Source organism: Bombina bombina, unplaced genomic scaffold (genome assembly GCF_027579735.1).
Source record: "Bombina bombina isolate aBomBom1 unplaced genomic scaffold, aBomBom1.pri scaffold_394, whole genome shotgun sequence".
NCBI classification, from domain to species: domain Eukaryota; kingdom Metazoa; phylum Chordata; class Amphibia; order Anura; family Bombinatoridae; genus Bombina; species Bombina bombina.
The window spans coordinates 75,878-99,179 of NW_026511227.1; positions in this window are offsets into that span (position 1 = coordinate 75,878).

The window sequence follows — 23,302 nt, forward strand, 5'->3', positions numbered from 1 at the left end:
CAGATAAAATTTCCTTTAGTACTGTTACATTACCTGTTGCTGTTCCGTCAACATCTAATTTTCAGAGTGTTCCTGATAACATAAGAGATTTTATTTTTTAAATCCATTAAGAAGGCTATGTCTGTTATTTCTCCTTCTAGTTTACATAAAAGTCTTTTAAAACTTCTCTTTTTTCAGATGAATTTTTAAATGAACATCATCATTCTGATACTGATAAATGGTTCTTCTGGTTCAGAGGTTTCTGTCTCAGAGGTTGATGCTGATAAATCTTTGTATTTGTTCAAGATGGAATTTATTCGTTCTTTATTTAAAGAAGTATTAATTGCATTAGAAATAGAGGATTCTGGTCCTCTTGATACTAAATCTAAACGTTTAAATAAGGTTTTTAAATCTCCTGTAGTTATTCCAGAAGTGTTTAATCTCCCTGATGCTATTTCTGAAGTAATTTCCAGGGAATGGAATAATTTGGGTAATTCTTTTACTCCTTCTAAACGTTTAAGCAATTATATCCTGTGCCATCTGACAGATTAGAGTTTTTTGGGACAAAATCCCTAAGGTTATGGGGCTGTCTCTACTCCTGCTAAATGTACTACTATTCCTACGGCAGATAGTACTTCATTTAAGGATCCTTTAGATAGGAAAATTGAATCCTTTCTAAGAAAAGCTTACTTATGTTCAGGTAATCTTCTTAGACCTGCTATATTTTTAGCGGATGTTGCTGCAGCTTCAACTTTTTGGTTAGAAGCTTTAGCGCAACAAGTAACAGATCATAATTTTATAGCATTATTATTATTCTATAACATGCTAATAATTTTATTGGTGATACCATCTTTTGATATCATTAGAGTTGATGTCAGGTATATGTCTCTAGCTATTTTAGCTAGAAAAGCTTTATGGATTAAACTTGGAATGCTGATATGTCTTCTAAGTCAACTTTGCTTTCCCTTTCTTTCCAGGGTAATAAATTATTATCTCAACTGTTTCTGGAAGGAAGGGAACTTTTTTACCAAAGGATAAAAAATCTAAGGTAAATTTAGGTCTAATAATCATTTTCGTTCCTTTCCTCACAACAAGGAACAAAAGCCTGATCCTTCATCCTCAGGAGCGGTATCAGTTTGGAAACTATTTCCAGTTTGGAATATATCCAAGCCTTATAGAAACCTATAGCCAGCTCCTAAGTACCCATGAAGGTGCGGCCCTTATTCCAGCTCAGCTGGTATGGGGCAGATTACGTTTTCTTCAAAGAAATTTGGATCAATTCCGTTCTCAATCTCTGGTTTCAGAACATTGTTTCAGAAAGGTACAGAATTGGCTTCAAGTTAAGGCCTCCTGCTATGAGATTTTTTTCTTTCCCGTGTCCCAGTTAACACAGCAAAGGCTCAGCATTTCTGAAATGTGTTTCAGATCTAGAGTTGGCTGAAGTAATTATGCCAGTTCCAGTTCTGGAACAGGGGCTGGGGTTTTATTTTATCTCTTCATTGTACCAAAGAAGGTCAATTCCTTCAGACCAGTTCCGGATCTATCAATATTGAATCGTTATGTAAGGATATCAACATTCAAGATGGTAACTGTAGGACTATCCTGCCTTTTGTTTAGCAAGGGCATTATATGTCTACAATAGATTTACAGGATGCGTATCTGCATATTCCGATTCATCCAGATCACTTTTAGTGTCTGAGATTCTCTTTTTAGACAAGCATTACCAGTTTTGTGGCTCTACCGTTTGGCCTAGCCTCAGTTCCAAGAATTTTTTTCAAAGGTTCTCGTGCCCTTCTTTCTGTAATCAGAGAACAGGGTTTTGGTATTTCCTTATTTGGACGATATCTTGGTACTTGCTCAGTCTTCTCATTTTCGAAGAATCTCATACGAATCGACTTGTGTTGTTTCTTCAAGTTCATGGTTGGAGGATCAATTTACCAATCAGTTCATTGATTCCTCAGACAAGGGTAACCTTTTTAGGTTTCTAGATAGATTCAGTGTCTATGACTCTGTCCTTGTCAGACAAGAGAAGTTTAACATTGATCAGCTTGTCAAAACCTTCAGTCACAATCATTCCCTTTGGTAGCCTTATGCATGGAAATTTTAGGTCTTAGGACTGCCGCATCAGATGCGATCTCCTTTGCTCGTTTTCACATGCGACCTCTTCAGCTCTGTATGCTGAACCAATGGTGCAGGGATTACTCAAAGATATCTCAATTAATATCTTTAAACCGATTATACGACACTTTCTGACATGGTGGACAGATCACCATCGTTTAGTTCAGGGGGCTTCTTTGTTCTTCCGACCTGGACTATAATCTCAACAGATGCAAGTCTTACAGGTTGGGGAGCTGTGTGGGGGTATCTGACGGCACAAGGGGTTTGGGAATCTCAGGAGGTGAGATTTCCGATCAATATTTTGGAACTCCGTGCAATTTTCAGAGCTCTTCAGTCTTGGCCTCTTCTGAAGAGAGAGTTGTTCATTTGTTTTCAGATAGACAATGTCACAACTGTGGCATACATCAATCAATTTTGGTTTGGGCGGAATCCAGCTCCTGTCTAATCTCTGCGGTTCATATCCCAGGTATGGACAATTGGAAAGCGGATTATCTCAGTCGCCAAACGTTGCACCTGGGCGAATGGTCTCTTCACCCAGAGGTATTTCCTCAGATTGTTCAAATGTGGGAACTCCCAGAAATAGATCTGATGGCTTCTCATCTAAACAAGAAACTTCCCTGGTATCTGTCCGGATCCCGGGATCCTCGGGCGGAGGCAGTGTATGCATTATCTCTTCCTTACAAGTGTCATCCTGCCTATATCTTTCCGCCTCTAGTTCTTCTTCCAAGGGTATTCTCCAATATTCTAAAGGAATGCTCGTTTGTCCTGCTGGTAGCTCCAGCATGGCCTCACAGGTTTTGGTATGCGGATCTTGTCCGGATGGCCTCTTGCCAGCTGTGGACTCTTCCGTTAAGACCAGTCTTTCTGTCTCAAGGTTCTTTTTTCCATCAGGATCTCAAAACCTTAATTTTAAGGTATGGAGTTTGAACGCTTGATTCTTGGTCAAAGAGGTTTCTCTGACTCTGTGATTGATACTATGTGACAGGCTCGTAAATCTGTATCTAGAGAGATATATTATAGAGTCTGGAAGACTTATATTTCTTAGTGTCTTTCTCATCTTTTTTCTTGGCATTCTTTTTGAATACCGAGAATTTTACAGTTTCTTCAGGATGGTTTAGATAAAGGTTTGTCCGCAAGTTCCTTGAAAGACAAATCTCTGCTCTTTCTGTTCTTTTTCACAGAAGGATTGCTAATCTTCCTGATATTCATTGTTTTGTACAACCTTTGGTTCGTATAAAACCTGTCATTAAGTCAATTTCTCCTCCTTGGAGTTTGAATTTGGTTCTGGGGGCTCTTCAAGCTCCTCCTTTTGAACCCATGCATTCTTTGGTCGTTATATTACTTTCTTGGAAAGTTTTGTTTCTTTTGGTCATCTCTTCTGCCAGAAGAGTCTCTGAATTATCTACTCTTTTTTGTGAGTCTCCTTTTCTGATTTTGCATCAGGATAAGGAGGTGCTGCGAACTTCTTTTGAATTTTTTACCTAAGGTTGTGAATTCTAACAACATTAGTAGAGAAATTGTGGTTCCTTCATTATGTCCTAATCCTATGAATTCTAAGGAGAAATCATTGCATTCTTTGGATGCTGTTAGAGCTTTGTAATATTATGTTGAAGCTACTAAGTCTTTCCGAAAGACTTCTAGTCTATTTGTCATCTTTTCCGGTTCTAGAAAAGGCCAGAAAGCTTCTGCCATTTCTTTGGCATCTTGGTTGAAATCTTTATTTCATCATGCCTATGTTGAGTCGGGTAACACTCCGCCTCAAAGGATTACAGCTCATTCTACTAGGTCAGTTTCTACTTCCTGGGCGTTTAGGAATGAAGCTTCGGTTGATCAGATTTGCAAAGCAGCAACTTGGTCCTCTTTGCATACTTTTACTAAATTCTACCATTTTGATGTGTTTTCTTCTTCTGAAGCATTTTTTGGTAGAAACATACTTCAGGCAGTGGTTTCAGTTTGAATCTTCTGCTTATGTTTTTTCATTAAAATTTTATTCTGGGTGTGGATTATTTTCAGCAGGAATTGGCTGTCTTTATTTTATCCCTCCCTCTCTAGTGACTCTTGCGTGGAAAGATCCACATCTTGGGTAATCATTATCCCATACGTCACTAGCTCATGGACTCTTGCTAATTACATGAAAGAAAACATAATTTATGTAAGAACTTACCTGATAAATTAATTTCTTTCATATTAGCAAGAGTCCATGAGGCCCGCCCTTTTTTGTGGTGGTTTTGATTTTTTTGTATAAAGCACAATTATTCCAATTCCTTATTTTATATGCTTTCGCACTTTTTTCTTATCACCCCACTTCTTGGCTATTCGTTAAACTGAATTGTGGGTGTGGTGAGGGGTGTATTTATAGGCATTTTAAGGTTTGGGAAACTTTGCCCCTCCTGGTAGGAATGTATATCCCATACGTCACTAGCTCATGGACTCTTGCTAATATGAAAGAAATGAATTTATCAGGTAAGTTCTTACATAAATTATGTTATTTAAAAAAAAAAAAAGAAAGAGTTAAATTGTGAGAATGGGTTAACTTTAAAATTACACTATTTTTCTGTATTTTCTGTGTCTCTTGTAATGAGAGATTCACATATGCTTGCCAGGAGGGATATTAAATTAGCTGTATTGTGCATTCATTAAGAAATATGCAGCTTCTTTTAGTATTGATATTATCAATGATGTATTCATGCTTTTCTTCATAATTCTATTTGTGCATGCAATAAATATCTAATATTTGGCACTTTCCATGTATTTAGAAGTCGTAAACCCTGACATCTGGCAAACTTATGGTCCTTGAATAGTAGAAAGAGATAATAGTACATTCAGGTTGACCTTTTCCATCCTATGTTTCTTTCACTGGTTATCAGAATTTACGACTTACAAGGGCCTCAATGCTGACAGATCTTTATCAACAAATGTTGGCCAGACGTCCTCTCATTGAATCCTATATTACAGTAAATGTATAAAAAGCTATGTAATCTTTTATGTAATCAGAATCTACTGGAATCAACAGTTAGCCACACACGCATGTGTAATGTAAGATTCTCATTGCTGTTTGTCGGCTGAAGGAAACCAGAATAAAAGTAACATCTGAAAACAAGTATTGCTGTAAGTGTCTCTCTGAGCAAAGCAGAATAACAACATTGCAGAAATCTGTAACATATTGGTGGAGAATTGCGGCCTGAAAGAGGGGTCTACTAGGTATTAGTTTTTCTCGTGCCTCCCTAAAAAGGAGGGTGGGGTTAAACTGTGCCTATCTCCTCTTCAGCTTCCCGGCTACAAGAAATTCTGCAACAGAGACATTACAGTATTGTCCTGAGGAGAGGGACACAATACTTAAAGGAACCAAAAGTACTTAAAGGGACAAAGGAGACTGAAACAGCACCCTGTTGGAATTTCAGAAGCAGTAGGAGACTTGCTGCAAAGGAACAACCAAGAATAAGGAATACTGAAATAAGAAAAAAACGCCTAGAATCTACGTAGGGGTGAGGGGTGTCTCCAGACAAAACTTATCCAGTGAAGGGTGGATTGAGTGCACGCTTTCTACACCTTCAAGACTACATCCACGGTCCTGGTGAGTGGCTAATTTAGCCCAGCTCTTAATAATGGCTTTAGAATGGCTTGAGAAAAAAGCTAAAGACTGTAATGTACCTTTTTCTGTAAAGGGAAATAATTGGGATGATGTGTGACTAGATTATAAAGAACAATGTATAGAAAAAATTGGAGAAATTGAAAGAAAGAGTTCAATCAGACAAAAACATAAACATAAAGTGGGTGTTTTTTTTGTAAGGGATGGTTAGCAGTTGATACAAAATTTGAACAGTTAAATGCTGCTACTCAGATAAACCCAGATTGTAAAAATTGTGTAAATGCCACAAAACAGAGAAAATTACTGAATAAAATATGGGTTATCTCCCAATCACCCACAAAGTCTACTTCTACCCCTATAAAGAAAGTATTACAACAGTTTCCAGAACTAACCATTGATATTAAAGAAATTAGGGAATCAAACAAAAGAGTTACAGATGAAGTAGACAAAGCTCTTCATCATTACAAAACAGCATCAAAAGAAGAGTCAGGCATAGTTGATCCTGAATTGTTAGCTAAAGCACTAGAATCAACATACAAAACTTTAAAATTCAATGAAGAATCTCTAGACATACTGGAGGAACATTTTGATGCTACTAAAAATGCTGTAACAGATTTTTTTAGATACACAACAGACTCCTGAGGATAGTCAGGAGAGAACCCAGAGTAAATATGGGATACCGAAAGGTATTGAAAGAAAAGAGAAAGTTGAAATTAACAAAGCTCTGAGAGCATATTTGGGAAGGTACATGGGAAGGGAAGGTGAAGAATATAACAAACCTAAATTGATGAAACTGGTTGAGAAATTGCCAAAGTTTGAAAAAGACAAAAGTCCATTTTATAATTGTATGATTTTTGAGGGAGAAATGGGTAAAACAGGATTTGATGATGTATTGGTATGGCAATGTTTAACTATGTGGCTACCTGCTCATTTAAGTGAATTGGTACAGAATGACTTTACTGAGCACACCTATAATACAATGTCTGACAGTTCAGATTGGGAACAAGCTATGAGTGATGAAAACCATTTTGCAGACAAGTATCCAGATGATTCACAAACATTGGTTTGGGTTGTTAAAGCAGTGACTGGAGTTAACAGACTAAACCCATCTGCTCTGGACTCTCTCAAAATGGATATCAAAGATGATATCAGAACTTGTGCACGTATGTTTCTAAAAGCATGGTGTTTGGTAATGAGATTAGACACAAGTGTTATGACTGATGAGGATCACCAACAGAGTGTTTCTGATTTTGTCTCTCGCATAAATGGTTTGCCCAATGATATCAGATTGAGAGCTGGTGATGCTGCCACAATTTTAGACGCCGCTCAAGGAATAATGAAAGATCTGATAAGATTGGGACAAACTAAACAGCCAACTGCCAATGTATTTTATGTTAAAAAAGAAAGTAACAGTAGTGATGATGAGATTGTTGATAGACAAGTATCTTATGTGGCACGCAGAAAATGGAATAATGAATACAGGGTACCAGAATTTTATTACTGCGGAAAGCCAGGTCACATAAAGAGGGATTGTAGAAAAAAAGAGGTATGATGAGAATAAGAGGTATGAGGAGAATAAGAGATATGATGAGAATAAGGGAAAGGAGAATGGAATCAGGCTTAATGGGGAGAGAAGAGAGAGAGAAAGGAGAGAGAGATAGAACTCACACTCAGACTGTCAGCACACTAACACCATCTGCACCTCCACCTGAGACAGATAAGACAAGACCTTATGAAGGGTGTATTAAGGCAATTAAAGAGCTTACACATAATGATGCATGAAGGTGTGCCCCCCCTAGGACTTCCACAGCACAAGATAAAGTTGAAATTCAAAGTATAAATACTGATCTAGTGCAATTAAATCATCTTGCTCCCTTACAATTTTTACCGGATGGTAGAATGGTAGTTGATATAGTCCTAGAGGGTGTAATAAACTGCTATCATGTGACATTTTTGGTAGATACAGGAGCTTCAGTATCTCTGATGCCTTCTGTTGAGAGTAATGATATTCCCCTGTCAGGAGAGGTAATCAATTTGTTTGCATTCAATGGCACAACAGAAAAGGCTTGTCAAACAAAAATAATTCCCATACACATAGGAGAGAACACTATTTTTGCTTCTTTATATGTATGTGATTCCTTAACTCAGGAATGTTTGGGTATATTAGGCATGGACATCATGAATATGGCAGGCTTGCTTGTAGACATGATGGGAGGTTTGTTCTGGCAGTTTCCACCAGAAGAATCTGTCAATCACCCATGCATTCCTGAGGTAAGAGTGAGAGGTAAAGAAAGAGATGAATTTGATTGGAAAAAGAAAATTTGTGCCTTAACTACAGACCAGCGTATAGAACATAAGCTTATGAATATGTTTCCTAAATTGTGGGCACAAGGTAAACAGGATTGTGGGAGAATGAATATACAGGTACACATTGAGGGACCTGATCCACCAGCTGTGAGACAGTACAAAATACCCACAGATGCAGAACAAGCTTTAACAGACATAATTGAAACACTGGAGAAACAGAGAGTTATCAGGGAAGGGAATTCTAAATGTAACAGCCCAATATGGCCAGTAAAAAAGGCTGATGGCACTTGGCGTATGGTTATTGATCTGAGGGTGGTGAATAAATATACACCTCCCGCAGCTCACATGGTAGCCACCACTCCTGATATTCTTTCTAGAATTGACGGACAAAGCAAAGTGTTTTCTTGCTTAGACATTAGTAATGGGTTTCATTCTGTTCCTTTAACACCTGAAAGCCAGTATAGGTTCTCATTTACATTTAAAAACACACAATACCTATACCAGGTCCTTCCACAGGGATTTCACTCTAGTCCTGTATACTTTCACAACGCTTTAGCTGCTGTCTTAGATCCCTTGGGATTTATAGACAAGGTATTACAGTATGTGGATGACATACTGATTCAGACAGAAACAGAGATGGAGCATTGGCAAATATTATCAGTGGTATGTGAAGCCTTGCTAAAAGCAGGTTTGAAAGTTAATCCTAAAAAGGCACAATTAATGGTACCATCTGTTTCTTTTCTGTGGATCCAGATAGGAGCAGAGGGGAAAAAACCCAGAGAGGAAAGAATACAGGCACTGCTAGATTTGGTTAACTTTTGCAGGGAATTTATAGAGGATATGGCAGGAAAAGCACGTCCTTTATATGAATGCACTAGCATGGCTAACAATGCAGACATTCCCTGGACTGAGGAAAGGGATCTTTCCTTAGCAACACTGAAAAAGGACTTAGCTTCCTCACCAGTGTTAGCCTCTCCTTTAAGAAATGTACCTTTCATAATACAGACATATGCAGGAAAGGAATCCATATCTACTGTTCTGTTACAAGAACAAGGGGAGTTGAGAATTATAGGTTATTTTTCAAGAGTTTTAACACCAGTTGAAAAAGGAATGTACAAATGTGTACAACAGGTGCTAGCAGTGCACTGGTCCATAGGAGCAGTGGAGCATATTACACAATTTGAAAAACTCATTGTACAAACTCCACATTCCATACTAAAAATTTTACAGAACGCTCCTGATTTGGCAATACACTCCACAAGAATGGCTGTGTGGATGTTGTCAATTCAAGACCGAGATATTGAGTTTCAAGTGAGTCAAAAGTACATTCTACCTCAATTAATGCAGGTAGAGGGAGATGCTCACGATTGTATGGTTGAGATACAGGAAGAACGTACCTCACCTTTTTCATCATTACCACAATCAGACCCAAAAGCTATCTCATTATATGTAGATGGTGCAAGATTCTTTGATGAGGGTAAATACCATACAGGGTTTGCTGTGGTAATGGGGGAAGAGGAACCTTGGAAGTATAGATTGCCAAGACACATGTCAGCTCAAAGAGCAGAGCTGGAAGCTGTAAATAAAGCTATTGAAATATGTGATGGTCCTTGTAACATCTATACTGACAGCTCATACGTACAAAAAGCACTTACAGCACACTTGCCAATATGGTAAAAGAGGGGGATGGTAGATTCACAAAACAAAGCTCTACAACATGCTAATATCCTAGAAGAGTTATTTGGAAAGGGAAATCAGAATCCAGGACGGTGTAGCATTCTTAAAGTGAAAGCACACCAACGTTTAACAGAGGATCCTGTTATAATGGGTAATGCAAGAGCAGAAGAGGCAGCTAAACAAGCAGCTATTTGTGGAGCTCCATTGTATATGGAAGAGACAGAATTTGTTAATGCAATCACAATAACATTCTTTGACTTTCCACAATTACATCAAGATGCTATTGATACAATGGGAACTGAAAAACTTAATGACTTACACTTGCAAAAACATGAGTCTGGTATTTTAGGACTAGAAGAGGGAGATTTATTTCTACCCTGGTTGCCTGATGATATTTTGAAAGAAATGGTTAAATTGAACCATACGCAATTAGGCCACCTGGGAAGAGATCATTTGCATAGTGTAATGGTCACAAAATATTGCAACAAAAACATGAGGGAAATGTGTTATGAGGTCACACAGGAATGTTTGATTTGTGTTCAAAACACACCGAAACCTAAAGGTCAAAAACCAATGTTGCAACACGTGCCAGTTGCTAACGGTCCCTGGGAATCAATACAGATTGATTTCATTGGTCCCTTGGCAACTGGAAGAGGGGGAGTGAAATATGCTTTAGTAATAGTAGATGTGTTTTCAAAATGGGTTGAATGTATACCTCTGAAAACATGTACAGCTAAAGCTACTGCTAAGGCACTATGGGAAAAAGTATTTTGTCATTGGGGATTTCCAAAATTAATTGAATCTGATAATGGACCACACTTTGTGGGACACGTAATGAAAGAATTTTGTGCTTTGTTGGGGGTTCAACAAAGATTCCACATACCATACCATCCGCAGTCAGCAGGTATAGTGGAAAGAATGAACCGCACTTTAAAAGAAAGGTTACGTAAAATGTTACAGGAATATGGTAAAACATGGGCTGAACACCTAGCAGGGGTATTATTATCTATCAGAAGTACTCCCAATGCAAAAACACAGCTAACACCATTTGAATTAATGACAGGGAGACGATGTTATGTTAAGTTTCCCACAGAACCTTATGTACCATCTACAGTTACATTAGCTGTTGAACATACAGAATGGTTAAAGCAGTTACAATTAAATCTTAGTAAATTATGTAAATTTGCTGCTGAAAATAATGCTGTGTTACTCTCTCCTGAACTGAATTTAAACCTGGGAAGAGCGTGATGATTAAAACATTTACCTCCCATGGCCCATGGCATGCAAACTGGGAGGGTCCTTTCATGATTTTAAAGAGAATAGGTGAAACAGTTTTGCAAATACAAAGAGAAAAAGGGAAGGGAAGTGCAATGCAACCAAAACTTGTGCATATTGATCAATGTAAGCTGTTAACTAATGTAAAACATTAAATTGATATGCCCAGATTACTCGCACTTGTTTTTATTATTTTAGATCATGTCTGGAGGTTGGCACCCATTTGGAGTTGAGGCATATGAGGCTATGCAAGAACATAAGAGAAGGAAAAAACTGGAGAAGGTAACAAAAGGGTACTTATGAGAGACTAGAGACGCTTGCTGAGGATTTTGATGGACAAAAACAAAACCCTATGTTACCTCCATGACCACAGCCTCATATAGCAGACAAACCATTCCTTGGGTGCACACTGTCAATTGTTATGTTTATTTTGATTTTTATGGTTCCATGTGTTGGTACATCCTCTTGCGCATATTCGAATGGTCACTAAGAGGTATCTGTTATGACTATGGATGTGCTCAGAAATCTGTTTGCTGGTACAGGCATACCATTAACTAGACCTAACATCTATGCTTCCTGTACTAAGGTTGGGACAAATTGTAAACATTATGGTAGTTTTCAAGGTACTATGACTTGTCAGGAACCTAAATACATTGAGATAATCAGGAATGAGATAATATCAGTTAACATTACGGTAAACAATGCTCTGTGTTTTAAAGTTATTTATAACTTAACAGGGGGAGTACCAGGAATAACTTTTGCAAACAATGACACTTATTCTTGGATCACATTTTCTCCCACTAAAAAGAAACAATATTGTAAAACTAAATTGGGAGAATTGTTAACACACTATTTGGAAATTCTTATAACCGCTCCTGAAACTCGTGATCCAAAACTTTTTAACACTATCTATTTGGATATGGATCAGACTCTGTTTACACCTTTAAGATACCGTAACAGAGCAAAAATGGGGTTTTCTGATGTACATTACGGTATATCTTTACAATTGTACAACCCATCCTTTCGTTTACCTATGTACTTTTTAGCTCCATTCTTTGGATGGGCAGGGTATAAAGATTCACGTAATAATATCAAAACATACACTGAAACATCTCATGTTTGGGGAATTTTTCAATTTAAACACTTTGGTTGGGTTCCATCTAAAGTATTTCACGATGATGTTTGTCACATTATTAAGCGAAATGCTGAACCTATTCAATTAGTTGATGACAAGTCCAGAACATTATTGATAGACCTACAATATGGCCTATATACTTATCAGATTAATGCCTCTAATTGGAACATTAGTAACACACACCCTGAATGTGGTAACATTGTAAAAGATCTAAAAAAAAGTATTTAGTTTGTGGTTGTCTAAGAAAACTACTTGGTCTCAGGAGAATTATAAGGACAGGACAAAAAAGGCATGGTATGATACATTATTAGGAGGAATAGGTACAGCGACAGGATTTCTGAATTCAATAGATATTGAAACTTTAAGCTCCAGAATGAGTGATTTGGCAACAACAGGAATGAAAGGAGCTGATCAATCATATACTCAAGCAGTTATTTTGAATAGTTTAGTGCATGAACATTTTAAAGGACAAGTAAAACTTATATCTCATTTGATTAATTTAGAGAACAATATAACTTTAGGATTAAGGAAACTGAATAATGTTACTAATTTAGTTTTAGGATGTATTACCTTACAACAAGAAATGTATTCCAATGCTAAATTGTTGATACAATCGTTAAGTGAACATAATTGGCCTTGGGAATTAAGGATTCCTGAACAGTTAAGATTTGCAATACCTTATATGGGTGTTTGGGTTATAGAATATTTAGGATGCAAAGGTAGTCTTTGTTACTTTTCTATACTAGCACCTGTTCAAGGGAAGAAAATTGATGTAATGTCAGTTTATGAAATAGGCTGGATCTATGATGATAAATGGATGACGCATCATTTAGGAAAGGACAGTTTAGTTATATCTCAAGGAACTCCAGATACTGAGATAGACTTATCATTGTGTTACAAAGGATAATGTTATATTGTGTACACCTGGTTCATATACCATTACTAGACAATCAGAATGGTGTTGGGAAAATGGAATTTGTGATGTTGAAGTTAGTACAGTACCTACATATCCAGGTTGGGTTTTACCAGGAGGTAGAGTTTGTTGGCATCAGATGGATGGTACAGCTACTATACATGAAAAGAACTGTTCAGTGACAACAATTCTAGCTGAAGGTACTTACTGTACACATAGACCAGTTATTCAATGGTCAGGGACACATTTTACTTTAACACCATCTGTTCCTGTTAGGAAGAATGGTTCATTTGAGTATCATAAAAGAGATTTGGAGGTTAATATGATTGGATTTGGAAAGGAATTGGTTGATGGTATTGGCAATAGTAAGGAATTAGAACATATTCTCCCTGAGCACAAAGATTTTAGTAATAGAGCTACAATACAGTTGAAGTTTGTTAAGAAACAGTTATTGGAAGTCAGAAGTGATTTCAAGAAACATTCACTTGGATGGTGGGATAGATGGTTTGGAAAAGGCTCTATTGATATATGGTCTGGAATATGGCATTGGGTTATGCATCCGTTGTTATTCATACTAGTCATTATCCTCTTACTTTTTGTTTTGCTTATTGTTGTTTGCTGTAGGATGAAAAAGATGTACAATAGGTTGGAACACCTAGAGGAAAGACATATGTTGTTAAGATGGAGAGTTGATGGCAGAATAGGAAGATGGCCATAAAATACTTGTTTAAGTATTTCAGGGGGAAATGATATACAACTGACATAGAAAGGAATATAAAGAGTTAAATTGTGAGAATGGGTTAACTTTAAAATTACACCATTTTTCTGTATTTTCTGTGTCTCTTGTAATAAGAGATTCACCATATGCTTGCCAGGAGGGATATTAAATTAGCTGTATTGTGCATTCATTAAGAAATATGCAGCTTCTTTTAGTATTGATATTATCAATGATGTATTCATGCTTTTCTTCATAATTCTATTTGTGCATGCAATAAATATCTAATATTTGGCACTTTCCATGTATTTAGAAGTCGTAAACCCTGACATATGGCAAACTTATGGTCCTTGAATAGTAGAAAGAGATAATAGTACATTCAGGTTGACCTTTTCCATCCTATGTTTCTTTCACTGGTTATCAGAATTTACGACTTACAAGGGCCTCAATGCTGACAGATATTTATCAACAAATGTTGGCCAGACGTCCTCTCATTGAATCCTATATTACAGTAAATGTATAAAAAGCTATGTAATCTTTTATGTAATCAGAATCTACTGGAATCAACAGTTAGCCACACACGCATGTGTAATGTAAGATTCTCATTGCTGTTTGTCGGCTGAAGGAAACCAGAATAAAAGTAACATCTGAAAACAAGTATTGCTGTAAGTGTCTCTCTGAGCAAAGAAGAATAACAACATTGCAGAAATCTGTAACAATATTTTCTGCAGAGACTGTGTTAACTCAGAAAGGCTGACAGTGTCCCCACTAGGGGAAGGGTAAGCAGTAATCCTAGTGTTATCAGAGGTTTTTAGTAGCTTGCATAAAGGGTTAATTTTTTGTGGGCACTGTTTGTTATGTGAATTTGGGACAAACGTTTTTTTTGTGTCTGGGAATAACATTTTCTGTTTTATGGGACATTTGCTTGAGGGTTCTTTGGGGTTGTTTATAACCCACATGGCTTTCAGGCAGGGTTTGTTAGTTTTGTGTAGGCCCCAGCAGGCGGGGCCTACATTTACAAGCAGCAAGCAATTTCTCCTGAGGTCCTGAGAGTCTTCTGAGGGACTAATTGAAGCTTTAAACCCCATATTATCGCTTCCTAAGGGCAGGTAGGGTCACAGCAGAGCTGTGGCAAGGTGCTAACAGGGGTTTTAACTGGTTTTAGACATATTTCAATCCGTTTTTTTTTTTATTTGGGGGTTTATTGCTTATTAACTTGTGGTGCAATCTTTCTAAAGCTTAGTGGGTACACTGTTAAAATTTCAGAAAAATTTAAGCAATTTTAACCTGTTTTGCAGTTTGTGTATGCCTTTTTTTCTCTTAAAGGCACAGTACCGTTTTTGCAAATTGTGTTTTTTTCATTAAATAAAGTGTTTTCCAAGCTTGCTTGCTTTATTACTAGTCTGTTAAACATGATTGACACTGAGGAAACTCATTGTTCAATTTGTTTAGAAGCCATTGTGGAACCCCCTTTTAGAATGTTTCCCACTTGTACTGATATGTCTATAAATTGCAAACAGAATATTTTGACTTATAAAAGTTTGGCATTAGATGATTCTCAGACAGAAGGAAAACAGGTTTTGCCATCTAGTTCTCCCCAAGTGTCACAACCAGTAACGCCCGCACAAGCGACGCTGAGTACTTCTAGTGCGTCTAATTCTTTCACCTTGCAAGATATGGCTTCAGTTATGAATACTACCCTCACAGAGGTTTTATCTAAGATGCCTGGGTTGCAAGGGAAGCGCAGTAGCTCTGGGTTAAGAACAAATGCTGAGCCTTCTGACGCTTTAGTTGCCGTATCCGATATTCCCTCACAATGTTCTGAGGTAGGGATTGAGGGATTTGCGGTCTGAGGGAGAGATTTCTGATTCAGGAAAGATGTTCTCTCAGACAGATTCAGATATGATGGCATTTAAATTTAAGCTAGAGCACCTCCGCTTATTGCTCAGGGAGGTTTTAGCTACTCTGGATGATTGTGACCCTATTGTAGTTCCAGAGAATTTGTGTAAAATGGACAAATATTTAGAGGTTCCTGTTTACACTGATGTGTTTCCGGTCCCTAAGAGGATTTCGGACATTGTTACTAAGGAGTGGGATAAACCAGGTATTCCATTCTCTCCCCCTCCTGTTTTTAAGAAAATGTCTCCCATTTCTGACACCATAAAGGACACATGGCAGACGGTCCCTAAGGTGGAGGGAGCTATTTCTACCCTGGCTAAGCATACAACTATACCTATTGAAGACAGTTGTGCTTTCATTGATCCTATGGATAAAAATTAGAGGGTCTCCTAAAGAAAATTTTTGTTCCTCAAGGTTTTCTTCTTCAACCTATAGCATGCATTGTAACCACTGCAGCTGCCTTTTGGTTTGAGGCTGTAGAAGAGGCTCTTTAGATGGAGACCCCACTAGATGATATTTTGGACAGAATTTAGGCTCTTAAGTTGGCTAATTCTTTTATTACAGACGCCGCTTTTCATCTTGCTAAATTAGCGGCTAAGAATTCAGGTTTTGCCATTTTAGCGCGTAGAGCGTTATGGCTTAAGTCCTGGTCAGCTGATGTGTCATCTAAATCTAAGCTTTTGTCCATCCCTTTCAAAGGTAAGACCCTATTTGGGCCTGCATTGAAAGAGATCATTTCAGACATTACTGGAGGGAAGAGTCATACCCTCCCTCAGGATAAGTCAAATAAGACAAGGACCAAACAAAATAATTTTTGTTCCTTTCGAAACTTCAAGAGTGGTCCCTCTTCCTCTTCCCCTGCTGCAAAGCAAGAGGGGAACTTTGCTCAATCTAAGCCAACCTGGAGACCTAATCAGGCTTGGAACAAGGGTAAACAGGCCAAAAAGCCTGCTGCTGCCACTAAGTCAGCATGAAGGGGTAGCCCCCAATCCGGGACCGGATCTAGTTGAGGGCAGACTCTCTCTCTTTGCTCAGGCCTGGGCAAGAGACGTTCAGGATTCCTGGGCAGTAGAAATTGTAACCCAGGGATACCTTCTATATTTCAAGGATTCCCTTCCAAGGGGGAGGTTCCATCTTTCTCAATTGTCTGTAAACCCGACAAAAAGAGGCGTTCTTACGCTGTGTAGAAGACCTTTTTACCATGGGAGTGATCTGCCCAGTTCCAAAAGCAGAACAGGGGCAGGGGTTCTACTCCAATCTGTTTATAGTTCCCAAAAAGGAGGGAACCTTCAGGCCAATTCTAGATCTCAAGATCCTAAACCAATTCCTAAGAGTTCCATCTTTACAAGATGGAGACCATTCGGACTATCTTACCATTGATCCAGGAGGGTCAATATATGACCACCGTGGACTTAAAGGATGCGTATCTGCACATTCCTATCCACAAAGATCATCACCAGTTCCTCAGGTTCGCCCTTCTGGACAAACAGTTTGTGGCTCTTCCTTTCGGGTTGGTCACGGCGCCGCAAATCTTCACAAAGGTGCTAGGGTCCCTTCTGGCGGTTCTAAGGCCACGGGGCATAGCAGTGGCGCCTTATCTAGACGACATTCTAATTCAAGCGTCGTCCTTCCAACTAGCCAAGTCTCACACAGACTTAGTGTTGGCCTTTCTAAGGTCTCACGGGTGGATAGTGATCGTAAAAAAGAGTTCTCTTCCCCCCTCACAAGAGTTTCATTTCTAGGGACTCTGATAGACTCGTTGGACATGAAAATATTTCTGACGGAGGTCAGGAAATCAAAGATTTTGTCCACCTGCTGAGCTCTTCATTCCATTCCTTGGCCGTCAGTGGCTCAGTGTATGGAGGTAATCGCAATAATGGTAGCGGCAATGGACATAGTTCCGTTTGCTCGCTTGCATCTCAGACCACTACAACTATGCATGCTCAATCAGTCGAATGGGGATTATGTGGATTTATCTCCTCAGATAAATCTGGATCAAGAGACCAGAGACTCTCTTCTTTGGTGGTTGTCACAGGATCATCTGTCCCAGGGAATGTGTTTCCACAGGCCAGAATGGGTTATAGTGACGACAGACGCCAGTCTTCTGGGCTGGGGTGCAGTCTGGAATTCCCTGAAAGCTCAGGGTTTGTGGACTTGGGAGGAGGCTCTCCTACCGATAAATATTCTGGAATTAAGAGCGATATTCAATGCTCTCCAGGCATGGCCTCAGCTGGCTTCGGCCAGATTCATCAGGTTTCAGTCGGACAACATCACGACTGTGGCTTATATCAATCATCAGGGCGGAACAAAGAGTTCCTTAGCGATGATAGAGGTCTCAAGGATAATCCAATGGGCAGAGGCTCACTCTTTCCATCTGTCAGCGATCTATATCCCAGGTGTAGAGAACTGGGAGACAGATTTTCTAAGTCGTCAGACTTTTCATCCGGGGGAGTGGGAACTCCATCCGGAGGTGTTTGCTCAGCTGGTTCAGCTATGGGGCACACCAGAGTTGGATCTGATGGCGTCTCGTCAGAACGCCAAACTTCCTCATTATGGCTCCAGGTCAAGGGATCCTCAGGCTGGATGCTCTAGCAGTACCCTGGTCGTTCAACCTGGCTTATGTGTTTCCACCTTTCCCTCTCCTTCCACGTCTGATTGCCAGAATCAAACAGGAGAGAGCATCGGTGATTTTGATAGCGCCTGCGTGGCCACGCAGGACTTGGTATGCAGCCTGGTGGACATGTCATCCCTTCCACCATGGTCTCTGCCATTGAGACAGGACCTTCTGATTCAAGGTCCATTCAAGCATCCAAATCCAATATCTCTGCAACTGACTGCTTGGAGATTGAACGCTTGATTCTATCAAAGCGGGGTTTCTCTGAGTCAGTCATAAATACCTTGATTCAGGTTCGAATGCCTGTTACCAGGAAAATTTATCATAAGATATGGCGTAAATATCTTTTTTGGTGCGAATCCAAAGGCTTCTCCTGGAGTAAAATCAGGATTCCTAGGATTTTGTCTTTTCTCCAAGAGGGATTGGAGAAAGGATTATCAGCTAGTTCCCTAAAGGGACAGATATCGGCTCTGTCTATTTTGTTGCACAAGCGTCTGGCAGATGTTCCAGACGTTCGGGCTTTTTGTCAGGCTTTAGTTAGAATTAAGCCTGTGTTTAAACCTATTGCTCTGCCTTGGAGTCTAAATTTGGTTCTTAGAGTTCTTCAGTGGGTTCCGTTTGAACCCATGCATTCCATAGATATTAAGCTTTTATCTTGGAAAGTTTTGTTCCTAGTTGCTATCTCTTCAGCTCGAAGAGTTTCTGAACTATCTGCATTACAATGTGACTCTCCTTATCTTGTGTTCCATGCTAATAAGGTGGTCTTGCGTACCAAGCCTGGGTTCCTACCTAAGGTTGTTACTAACAGGAATATCAATCAAGAAATTGTTGTTCCTTCTCTGTGTCCTAATCTTTCTTGTAAGAAGGAACGTCTGTTGCACAACTTGGACGTGGTTCGTGCTTTGAAACTTTATTTGCAGGCAACCAAAGATTTTCGTCAAACATCTTCTTTGTTTGTTGTCTATTCTGGAAAGCGTAGGGGTCAAAAGGCTATGGTGACTTCTCTTTCCTTTTGGCTGAAAAGCATCATCCGTTTGGCTTATGAAACTGCTGGACAGCAGCCTCCTGAAAGGATTACAGCTCATTCTACTAGAGCGGTAGCTTCCACACGGGCTTTTAAAAATGATGCTTCTGTTGAACAGATTTGTAAGGCTGCGACTTGGTCGTCGCTTCATGCCTTTTCAAAATTTTATAAATTTCATACTTTTGCTTCTTCGGAGGCTATTTTTGGGAGAAAGGTTTTGCAAGCAGTGGTGCCTTCCGTTTAGGTTCCTGTCTTGTCCCTCACTTCATCCGTGTCCTAAAGCTTTGGTATTGGTATTCCACAAGTTAGGATGAATCCGTGGACTCGGTACATCATGCAAAAGAAAACAAAATTTATGCTCACTTGATAAATTTCTTTCTTTTGCGAGGTACCACGGCCCGCCCTGTCCAAGACAGATAGTATTTTTTTTAATGTAAACTTCAGTCGCCTCTGCACCTCATAGTTTCTCCTTTTCTTCCTTGGCCTTCGGTCGAATGACTGGGGGGGTGGAGTTAAGGGGGGAGCTATATAGACAGCTCTGCTGTGGTGCTCTCTTTGCTACTTCCTGTCAGGAAGGACAATATCCCACAAGTTAGGATGAATCCGTGGACTCGGTACATCGCAAAAGAAAGAAATTTATCAGGAAAGCATAAATTTAGTTTTTTAGGTGGGGCAAGTTTATTAGTCAATAAATATGAAAAGGGTTTTTGTATAATAAGTGTAAAACATTGCAGAAGTGGCCTTTAAATCTAAAATGATCTCAAGTAGAATAAACATAATCCTATTCTATGGAGTTGAATGCCTTTTAAGCCTCGGTTTTCAATAGAGCAGAATCGACCTTATGATGTGATTTATTTGTAGTTGGTTTATTCCAATGATGATCTAAAACTAAAAAGTCTTTACGTATATTTTTCACAGGATTTCTACCCACCATAAACCCAGATTGAGAAATATAAAGCAAGAGGTTTCATTTTTTTAATCTCTTTGCAATGTTATACATTAAAAGTTTGTATTATTTTTTTTATTAAGTAGAAGGGTCCATAAAATGAAGGGGATTACGGGTCTTTCTCTTAAAAATTAAAGTTATAGTAGTGTATAATAATCCACCATACAAGGCCTTGGAGAGCAAGATCAGACATGCACACAGAATATAGTCCAAGTCTGCTCTGTTTATTATCAACAGTGCTGTGGTTATATAGTTTACATCACATATATTGTAAATTGCTTCATACACGCCCCCTTATTGCAACATAATCAGTGGAAAGTTACAGAACTTTAGACATAAGATTGTTTATGTAAAGAACCAAAAACTGGGAAATGCTGTCCTTGTTAAAAAGATAAGACTGAATAAAATGAGACTATGTTAAAGGGACAGTTTATCCAAATCAAGACCTATTTTTAATATAATTAACAATCAAAACTAAACCTATGTGTATGTGGCTTTTTTACTAAATCGTTTTATAACTAAGTCTTTTATTTTTGTAAAGATCCATTTTAAGCCGCTCATAACAATATCTATTTGGGTTTTTTTTGGGCCGTGCGGCCACAGGAGCACATGTTCCAGCCCCCATGGTGACGTCACTGCTAGAGTGAACACAGACCAGCACTCAATAAATGCGCGTCCGTGTTCAGCAGTGATTACTTTTCTACTGTTATTCTTTGTAAAGGGTACCAAACACACAGGCACTCTGCATATAAGAACAGGCCTTTAGTAGCTAACAGACGTTGTTTAAGGGAGAGTTGACAGGTGTGATCGACATTTTCGTAAGCAATTACTAAAACTAGATGTAATTACCAGGGGTTGTTTAGCAAACTGGTAACCTATAGGCTGCATTTTCCTCATTTATTTTCTACAAACGTTAGACCACTGGTGGTGATCCCATGGCACGAGTGCCCAAGATGGTAAACAGAAGCACTTGAGCAGTGAGAGACAACTGCTGTAAGGGCAGGGACCGCAAGACATCTGCTGTTTCCAGCTCCTACAAAGCCCCTGTATCCTAGTGCTGCTGGTACACAAATCAATATAAGTGGGATTATCGCAGCTATCGCTCCTAAGAGACCGGCAGGGTCAGAGTGTGGACATCCCAGACATCGGCAGCATTCTTTGCCCAGTAGCAGGCTTTTTCATAGATGCGGCCGTGCACAGTGCTGCTGCAAGCCTTCTCCAATAGTTAGATTATTGATGTGTAGGCAGAGTTAGCTTCTAGATGTCCACACTCTGACCCTGCCGGTCTCTTAGGTGCGATAGCCGCGATAATCCCACTTATATTGATTTGTGTACCAGCAGCATTAGGATACAGGGGCTTTGTAGGAGCTGGAAACAGCAGATGTCTTGCGGTCCCTGCACTTACAGCACTTGTCTCTCACTGCTCAATCAGCCTCTCTGCTTACTAGCCTAGACCTCGGGAGCTCAGCCTCTACTGAAGTAGCAACCTCCACTCGCTCTGCTCTCCCGGTATCAGCCCTGAGCCCTGGACTGCTCAGAGCCAGTATTTTGTCCACCTCAGCACATAGTGCTTCACATCATAGTTATTCACATCTGTGCACGGCTTATTTACATATAGAATTTGTTATTGTAGGGGGGAGGCGCGCTAACTTCTCTTTCAGCTCAGCCCTTTCTTTAGGGAGTGTCAGCATTGTTGTAAAAATACACAGGAGCGGCAAATGTAAAATTATATTTTTACAAATGTAGTTTTTGAAAAATATTAATCTATATGTATTTTGCACAGTTGATGCTTTAACTATCTGTCTATCAATTTTTTCAGGTGACTGCACTGTCCCTTAACTCTAGAAAAGGCATGGTTAAGGAAATGCTGACCTTGTTAAAAAGATAAGACTGAATAAAATGAGACTATGTTAAAGGGACAGTCTAGGCCAAAATAAACTTTCATGATTCAGATAGAGCATGTAATTTTAAACAATTTTCCAATTTACTTTTATCACCAATTTTGCTTTGTTCTCTTGGTATTCTTAGTTGAAAGCTTAACCTAGGAGGTTCATATGCTAATTTCTTAGACCTTGAAGCCCACCTCTTTCAGATTGCATTTTAACAGTTTTTCACCACTAGATGGTGTTAGTTCACATATTTCATATAGATAACACTGTGCTCGTGCACGAGAAGTTATCTGGGAGCAGGCACTGATTGGCTAGACTGCAAGTCTGTCAAAAGAACTGAAAAAAGAGGCAGTTTGCAGAAGCTTAGATACAAGATAATCACAGAGGTTAAAAGTATATTATTATAAATGTGTTAGTTATGCAAAACTGGGAAATTGGTAATAAAGGGATTATCTATCTTTTAAAATAATAAAAATTCTGATGTAGACTGTCCCTTTAATGCTAGAAAAGGCATGGTTATGATTAACAACCAGATAAAAAGGTTATTTATCTAAGAACAGATGTCAGCAGACTAAGGCCTAGATTTAGAGTTGGGCGGTAGCCATCAAAACCAGCGTTAGAGGCTCCTAACGCTGGTTTTTACCGCCCGCTGGTATTTGGAGTCAGTCAGGAAAGGGTCTAACGCTCACTTTCCAGCCGCGACTTTTCCATACCGCAGATCCCCTATGCCATTTGCGTATCCTATCTTTTCAATGGGATCTTCCTAACGCCGTTATTTAGAGTCATGGCTGAAGTGAGCGTTAGAAATCTAACGACAAAACTCCAGCCGCAGAAAAAAGTCAGTAGTTAAGAGCTTTCTGGGCTAACGCCGGTTTAGAAAGCTCTTAACTACTGTGCTCTAAAGTACACTAACACCCATAAACTACCTATGTACCCCTAAACCGAGGTCCCCCCACATCGCCGCCACTCTATTAAAAATGTTTAACCCCTAATCTGCCGCTCCGTACACCGCCGCCAGCTACGTTATCTTTATGTACCCCTAATCTGCTGCCCCTAACATCGCCGACCCCTATATTATATTTATTAACCCCTAATCTGCCGCCCCCGCTATCGCTGACACCTGCATATTTTTTTTAACCCCTAATCTGCCGCTCCGTACACCGCCGCAACCTACATTATCCCTATGTACCGCTAATCTGCTGCCCCTAACACAGCCGACCCC